This window comes from Arachis hypogaea, chromosome 1 (genome assembly GCF_003086295.3).
Source record: "Arachis hypogaea cultivar Tifrunner chromosome 1, arahy.Tifrunner.gnm2.J5K5, whole genome shotgun sequence".
Classification (NCBI taxonomy): domain Eukaryota; kingdom Viridiplantae; phylum Streptophyta; class Magnoliopsida; order Fabales; family Fabaceae; genus Arachis; species Arachis hypogaea.
In genome coordinates this window covers 33,053,354-33,062,203 of record NC_092036.1, presented here as the reverse complement: position 1 = coordinate 33,062,203, position 8,850 = coordinate 33,053,354, and the positions used below count along the sequence as shown (strand labels likewise).

The following is an 8,850-nucleotide window of genomic DNA, read 5'->3' as shown; positions in this document are numbered from 1 at the left end:
CTAAATTAGAATTATTTTGTTCAGAGTTCTCTGTCTGTTGCTGAGAAGATGATGGATATGGCTTACTATGATTCAGCCTATTGCGTCCACCATTGTTAAAACCTTGTTGAGGTTTTTGTTGATCCTTCCAGGAGAAATTTGGATGATTTCTCCATGATGGGTTATAGGTATTTCCATATGGTTCACCCAGATAATTAACCTCTGCCATGGCAGGGTTCTCAGGATCATAAGCTTCTTCAGAAGCTACCTCTCTAGTACTGTTGGATGCATGTTGCAATCCATTCAGATTTTGAGAGATCATGTTGACCTGTTGAGTCAACACTTTGTTCTGAGCCAGTATGGCATTCAGAGCATCAATTTCAAGAACTCCCTTCTCCTGAGGGACCCCAGTATTCACGGAATTCCTCTCAGAGGTATACATGAACTGGTTGTTTGCAACCATGTCAATGAGTTCTTGAGCCTCTTCAGGCGTTTTCTTCAGGTGAATAGATCCACCTGCAGAATGGTCCAGTGACATTTTCGAAAATTCAGAGAGACCATAATAGAATATATCTAATAGGGTCCATTCTGAAAACATGTCAGATGGACATCTCTTGGTCAGCTGCTTGTATCTTTCCCAAGCTTCATAGAGGGATTCACCATCTTTTTGTTTGAAAGTTTGAACATCCACTCTCAGCTTGCTCAGCTTTTGAGGAGGAAAGAATTTATCTAAGAATGCAGTGACCAGCTTATCCCAGGAGTCCAGGCTATCCTTAGGTTGTGAATCCAACCATATTCTAGCTCTGTCTCTTACAGCAAAAGGGAAAAGCATACGTCTGTGGACTTCAGGATTAACTCCATTCGTCTTTACAGTATCACAGACCTACAAGAATTCAGTTAAGAACTGATAAGGATCTTCAGATGGAAGTCCATAAAACTTGCAGTTTTGTTGCATTAATGCAACTAGTTGAGGCTTAAGCTCAAAGTTATTGGCTCCAATGGCAGGAATGGAGATGCTTCTTCCATCAAACTTGGATGTTGGCTTTGTGAAGTCACCAAGCATTCTCCTTGCATTATTATTATTATTATTTTCGGCTGCCATCTCCTTCTCTTGTTCGAAAATTTCTGAAAGGTTGTTTCTGGATTGTTGTAATTTAGCTTCTCTTAATTTTCTCTTCAGAGTCCTTTCAGGTTCTGGATCAACTTCAACAAGAGTGCCCTTTTCCTTGTTCCTGCTCATAAGAAAGAGAAGAAAACAAGAAAAGAAAGAGGAATACTCTATGCCACAGTATAGAGATTCCTTTATGTTAGTAGAAGAAGAAAGGGGTAGAAGAATGAAGGAGGAGGTTCGGATTTGGATGAAGAGAGGTGAAGAGAAGTGTTAGTAATTAAATAATTAAATAGAATAAGAAAAGAGAAGAGAAATTTTCGAAAATAATTTTGAAAAAATGGTTAGCGATTTTCGAAAATTAAAGATGAGATGAGATTAAAATTAGAATTTAAAACAATTAAAAAGAATTTTTGAAAAAGAGGGGGAGAATTTTCGAAAATTTAGAGAGGGAAAAGTAGTTAGGTGGTTTTGAAAAAGATAAGAAACAAACAAGGAGTTAGTTAGTTGATTGAAAAAGATTTGAAATCAAATTTTGAAAAAGATAAGAAGATAGGAGGTTAGATAAGATATTTTGAAATCAAATTTTGAAAAAGATAAAATTTTTGAAAAAGATAAGATAAAAGATAAAAAGATATATTTGAAAAAGATATTTGAAAAAAAAGATTTAATTTTAAAAATTACTTAACTAACAAGAAACTACAAGATAAGATTCTAGAATTTAAAGATTGAACCTTTCTTAACAAGAAAGTAACAAACTTCAAATTTTTGAACCAATCACATTAATTGTTAGCTAATTTTTCGAAAATTGGATAAAAAGATAAGAAAAAGATTTTGAAAATATTTTGAAAAATATTTTTGAAATTTTCGAAAATTAAAAAAAAAATGAAAAAGATATGATTTTTGAAAAAAGATTTGAAAAGATAAGATTTTTAAAATTGAAATTTTGACTTGACTTGTAAGAAACAACTAATTTTTAAAAATTTTTGACCAAGTCAACCCAAAATTTCGAAATTTTGGAGGAAAATAAGGAAAAGATATTTTTGATTTTTAAATATTGAATGAAAAACACAAAAATGACCCAAAACATGAAAATTTTGGATCAAGACACAAGATGCATGCAAGAATGCTATGAATGTCAAGATGAACACCAAGAACACTATGAAGATCATGATGAACATCAAGAACATAATTTTGAAAAGTTTTTGATGCAAAGAAAACATGCAAGACACCAAACTTAGAAATCTTTAATGCATGAAAATTATGAATGCAAAAATGCACATGAAAAACAACAAAAGACACAAAACAAGAAATCATCAAGATCAAACAAGAGGACTTGTCAAGAACAACTTGAAGATCATGAAGAACACTATGAATGCATGGATTTTCGAAAACAATGCAAGAAAAAATTTTAAAAGCATGCAATTGACACCAAACTTAAAAATTAACACAAGACTCAAACAAGAAACACAAAATATTTTTGATTTTTATGATTTTCTAATTTTTTTGTATTTTTATAATTTTTTTTCGAAAAACATTTTTGGGAAAACGAAAAATAAAAGAAAAAAAAATTTTGAAAAAGATTTTTGAAAAGAAAATTACCTAATCTGAGCAACAAGATGAACCGTCAGTTGTCCATACTCGAACAATCCCCGGCAACGGCGCCAAAAACTTGGTGGACGAAATTGTGATTCCCTTTTTTCTTGTAATTGGATTTATAAAAGATGTATACTCTGAGGGCATTGTTTATTTTCTTCACAATCTCGTTCAACTAACCAGCAAGTGTACTGGGTCGTCCAAGTAATAACCTTACGTGAGTAAGGGTCGAATCCACAGAGATTGTTGGTATGAAGCAAGCTATGGTCACCTTGTAAATCTCAGTCAGGCAAATTAAACATTATTTATGGGTTTGAGGATAGGAATAATAAAAAGAAATAAATAATAAAAGGGATAGAACACTTATGCAGATTCATTAGTAGAGGTATCTTTTAAGTATATACAGCTGCTGCATGGCTCAAGGATGCCTGCTCTTCCATTGCTTCTACTCAATCCTTCTTACTCCTTTCCATGGCAAGCTTTGTATAGGGGTTCACCATCAACTGTGGCTACTTTCATTCCTCACGGGGAAATAACCTGTGCGGCTGTCACTCGCACAGCTAACCAGTCTGGAGGCATCACCCGTGGCTGATGGCTACATCCCATCCTCGCAGTGAAAACTATGCAACGCACTCTGTCACAGTACGGCTAATCACCGGTTGGTTCCCGCTCCTACTGGAATAGAATCCCTCTTTTGCGTCTGTCACCAACGCCCAGCAGGTTAAAGTTTGAAGCACGTCACGGTCATTCATGATCGGAATCCTACTCGGAACACCACAGACAAGGTTGGACTTTTCGGACTCCCAGGATCCTACTCGGAACACCACAGACAAGGTTGGACTTTCCGGATCCAGATGAATGCCGCCAACTATCTAACTTATACCACGAAGATTCTGTTGGGGAATCTAAGAGATACGCATTCAAGCTCTGTTGCATGTAGAACGGACATGGTTGTCAATCACGCGCATTCATAAGTGAGAATGATAATGAGGGTAATCTGACTCATCACATTCATCATGTTCTTGGGTACGAATGAATATCTTGGAATAAGAATAAGAGAGAATTGAATAAAAGAAGATAGAATTTCATTAATACTTGAGGTACAGCAGAGCTCCACACCCTTAATCTATGGTGTGCAGAAACTCCACCGTTGAAAATACATAAGCAAAAGGTTCAGGCATGGCCGAATGGCCAGCCCTCTCTAACGTGATCACAGGATTCAATTTACAATCCAGGATGTCTAATACAATAGATAAATGTCCTATATATACTAGACTAGCTACTAGGGTTTACATGAGTAAGTAATTGATGCATAAATCCACTTCCGTGGCCCACTTGGTGTGTGCTTGGGCTGAGCTTGATGAATTCACGTGCTAAGGCATATCTTGGCGTTGAACTCTGAGTTATGACGTGTTTTGGGCGTTCAACTCCGGATCATGACGTTTTTCTGGCGTTTAACTCCAGACAGCAGCGTGTACTTGGCGTTCAACGCCAAGTTACGTCGTCATTCTTCGAATAAAGTATGGACTATTATATATTGCTGGAAAGCTCTGGATGTCTACTTTCCAACGCCGTTGAGAGCGCGCCAATTGGAGTTCTGTAGCTCCAGAAAATCCATTTCGACTGCAGGGAGGTCAGAATCCAACAGCATCAGCAGTCCTTTTGTTAGCCTTCTTCAGAGTTTTGCTCAAATCCCTCAATTTCAGTCAGAATTTACCTGAAATCACAGAAAAACACACAAACTCATAGTAAAGTCCAGAAATGTGAATTTAACATAAAAACTAATGAAAACATCCCTAAAAGTAGCTCAAACTTACTAAAAACTATATGAAAACAATGCCAAAAAGCGTATAAATTATCCGCTCATCATAGTGTCATTGATTCTCCTAGTTAAGTATGATGATTCTTGAACATAGCTACTTTATGAGTCTTGGCTGTGGCCCAAAGCACTCTGTCTTCCAGTATTACCACCGGATACATATATGCCACAGACACATACTTGGGTGAACCTTTTCAGATTGTGACTCAGCTTTGCTAAAGTCCCCAATTAGAGGTGTCCAGGGTTCTTAAGCACACTCTTTTTTCCTTGGATCACAACTTTATTATTATTATTTTTTTCTTTTTCTTTTTCCTCTCTTTTTTTTCATTTTTTTTACTCACTGCTTTTTCTTGCTTCAAGAATCAATTTGATGATTTTTCAGATCCTCAATAACATTTCTCCTTTTCCATCATTCTTTCAAGAGCCAAGAATTTTAACATTCTTAAAACTACAAATTCAAAAGACATATGCACTGTTCAAGCATTCATTCAGTAAACAAAAAAGTATTGTCACCACATCAAACTAATTCAACTAGTTTCAGAGATGAATTTGAATTCCTGTACTTCTTGTTCTTTTGTGATTAAAGCATTTTTCATTTAAGAGAGGTGATGGATTCATAGGACATTCATAGCTTTAAGACATGAACTCTAAATTTTATTAATCATGAATTAAGAACAAGACTCAGAAATAGATATAAGATAAGACTAGTAGTAATAGAAAACAAAAATTTAAATAAGCTCCTAATGATAGAGGTTATCACAGAGTTAGGACTCAACAACCTTGATTTTGAGAAGTGGATGCTCCCTCAATTTGAGGGGAGAACTTTGGCGTTTCAACTCTTGAAGTTCACGCCCCTGCTTCTCTTGTTCCTTCAGCAATTTGCAGAGCATGCAGTTCTGATTCTGCTGTTCTTCCTTAAGTTGCTCCATAGTTTCTTGTAACTTGGTGATAGATGCTTCTAGGCTGGCCCAGTAGTCAATTTCAGGAAATTCAGGGAGGAACTCTTGCGCCCTCTTTTTGATAGAGTTGTCTTGCATTTGTCCTTCCATTGACTTCTTGGTGATTGGATGTTCAATGGGTATGAATTCATCTACTCCCATCTTCACCCCAGCCTCTTTACAGAGCAAGGAGATCAAGCTTGGGTAAGCCAGTTTGGCTTCAGTGGAATTCTTATTTGCAATTGTGTAGATCTCACAGGCAATCAGATGATGAACCTCCCCTTCTTTTCCAAGCATAATGCAATGAATCATCACTGCTCTCTTGATAGTGACCTCAGAACGGTTGCTAGTGGGCAATATAGAGCGCCCAATAAAGTCTAGCCAGCCTCTTGCACTTGGTTTGAGGTCTCCCCTCTTGAGTTGGTTTGGGACACCTTTTGAATTGGTTATCCACTTAGTTCCAGGGTGGCAAATGTCCTCTAGAACTTGATCCAACCCCTTATCTGCTCTCACCATTCTCCTATTAAAGGATTCAGGGTCATCTTGCAGTTGAGGCAATTTGAAGACCTCTCTAATTTTGTCCAGATGGAAATAGATAACTTTCCCTCTAACCATGGTTCTGTAAGTATGGAAAGCAGTTCCAGTCATTCTCTGCTTATCTGTCAGCCACAGATTTGAGTAGAACTCCTGAACCATATTTCTTCCAACCTTTATCTCAGGATTGGTTAGAACTTCCCATCCTCTGTTTCGAATTTGCTCTTGGATCCCCGGATATTCATCTTCTTTTAGATCGAATTTGACTTCCGGGATCACTGACCTCAGACCCATTATTTTGTGATAATGATCTTCATGTTCTTTGGTTAAGAACTTCTCTTGATTCCAAAGACTCTTTGGATTATTCTCTTTCTTGCCTCTTAAATTGGTTTGTCATGATCTTGATGAATCTTGGCTTAGTGATCACAGAAAAGCACACCAAACTTAGAGGTTTGCTTGTCCTCAAGCAAAAGAAAGGAGAGAGGGGAGAGAGGAGGAGAGCAAATTCGAATGGTGGGGAGAAAGGGGTGGCCGAACGTGTATTTATAAGGGAGGGAGGAGAGATTTTGAAAATTTTGAAGGAGATTTGATAAGATATGGAGAGAATTTGAGAAAAATTTGAGTTTTTGAAGAGGATTTGGGAAGGATTTGAGAGAGATTTGAAGAATGATTTTAATTTTTGAAAATTTGAAAGTGAATGATGAAACTTTGAAATGTGTTTATGTAGAAAAGTATGGATCAAAAAGGGAAAGTTTGAAAAAATTTTAATCAGAAAGCAAAATCTCCGTCCCCCACCTTTCTGGCGTTAAACGCCCAGAGTGGTATCCATTCTGGCGTTTAACGCCCATTTGTTGGCCATTGTGGGCGTTTAACGCCCAGCCAGGTACCCTGGCTGGCGTTAAACGCCAGAATTCCCTTTGTCACTGGGCGTTTTGCTAAATGCCCAAGATGCTGCACGCCTGGCGTTAAACGCCCAGAATGGTGCCCATTCTGGCGTTTAACGCCCAAAATGGCACCTTTACTAGCGTTAAACGCCCAGAATGGTGCCCATTCTGCCGTTTAACGCCCAAAGTACCCCTTACTGGCATTTTTTCGCCAGCAAGCTCTTTTTCTCTGCTTTTTGCACTAAATCCTTCTGTAACTCTGTGAATTCCTTCATTTTTGACAATTGCTCTTGTAGAAACAAAACATATAACCTGCTAATGACTGGGTTGCCTCCCAGTAAGCGCTTCTTTATTGTCTTTAGCTGGACCTTCACTGAGGATCATTCCAGCCTCAGTTTTGAGCATTCCTGCTCAAAATTGCTTTCAAGATAATTCTTGATCGTCTGTCCATTAACAATGAACTTCTTGTCAGAATCAGTATCCTGAAGCTCAACATATCCATATGGTGATACTCCTGTAATCACATACAGACCCCTCCAGCGGGATTTAAGTTTTCCTGGAAACAATCTGAGCCTAGAGTTAAAGAGCAGAACTTTTTGTCCTAGCTCAAAGACTCTGGATGACAACTTCTTGTCATGCCACTTCTTTGCCTTTTCCTTATAAATTTTAGCATTTTCAAAGGCACTGAGTCTAAATTCATCTAGCTCATTTAGCTGGAGCAATCTTTTTTCACCAGCTAACTTAGCATCCAGGTTTAGGAATCTGGTTGCCCAGTAGGCTTTATGTTCCAGTTCCACAGGCAGATGACAGGCCTTGCCATACACAAGTTGGTATGGAGAGGTTCCTATTGGAGTCTTGAATGCTGTTCTGTATGCCCACAGAGCATCATCCAAGCTCTTTGCCCAATCCTTTCTACGGGCAATTACAGTCCATTCTAGGATTCTTTTTAACTCTCTGTTAGAGACTTCAGCTTGCCCATTTGTCTGTGGATGATAAGGGGTTGCCACTTTGTGGCTAATTCCATATCAGACCATAGCAGAGTATAGCTGTTTATTGCAGAAATGAGTACCCCCATCACTGATTAGTACTCTGGGAACACCAAACCTGCTGAAGATGTGTTTCTGGAGGAATTTCAGCACAGTCTTAGTATCATTAGTGGGTGTAGCAATTGCTTCTACCCATTTAGATACATAGTCCACTGCCACCAGAATGTAAGTGTTTGAGTATGATGGTGGGAATGGACCCATAAAGTCAATTCCCCATACATCAAACAATTCAATCTCTAGGATCCCTTGTTGAGGCATGGCGTATCCATGAGTCAGGTTACCAGCTCTTTGGCAACTGTCACAGTTACGCACAAACTCTCGGGCATCTCTATAGAGAGTAGGCTAGTAGAAGCCACAATGGAGGACCTTAGTGGCTGTTCACTCACTTCCGAAATGTCCCCCATACTGTGATCCATGGCAGTGCCACAGGATCCTTTGTGCTTCTTCTCTGGGTACACATCTGCGGATCATTCCGTCTGCACATCTCTTAAAGAGATATGGCTCATCCCATAGGTAGTACTTGGCATCTAAAATTAATTTCTTTCTTTGCACTCTGCTGTACTCCTGTGGTATGAACCTCACAGCTTTATAATTTGCAATATCTGCAAACCATGGAGCTTCCTGAATGGCAAAGAGTTGCTCATCTGGGAAAGTCTCAGAGATCTCAGTAGAAGGGAGGGACGCCCCAGCTACTGGTTCTATTCGGGACAGATGATCAGCTACTTGGTTCTCTGTCCCTTTTCTGTCTCTTATTTCTATATCAAACTCTTGCAGAAGCAACACCCATCTTATAAGCCTGGGTTTTGAGTCCTGCTTTGTGAGTAAGTACTTAAGAGCAGCATGATCAGTGTACACAATCACCTTTGATCCCACTAGATAGGATCTAAACTTGTCAATGGCATAGACCACTGCAAGTAACTCTTTTTCTGTGGTTGTGTAATTCTTC

The 8,850-nt window shown here is 38.4% G+C and overlaps 1 non-coding gene across 1 annotated transcript; it reads left to right on the top strand.

Moving 5' to 3' along the window:
* The first annotated feature begins 575 nt into the window (after positions 1 to 575).
* Positions 576 to 679, top strand: LOC112714632 (small nucleolar RNA R71). The gene has a single exon (XR_003159314.1). It is a non-coding gene; the product is annotated as a small nucleolar RNA R71 (small nucleolar RNA).
* The last annotated feature ends 8,171 nt before the right edge of the window (positions 680 to 8,850 follow it).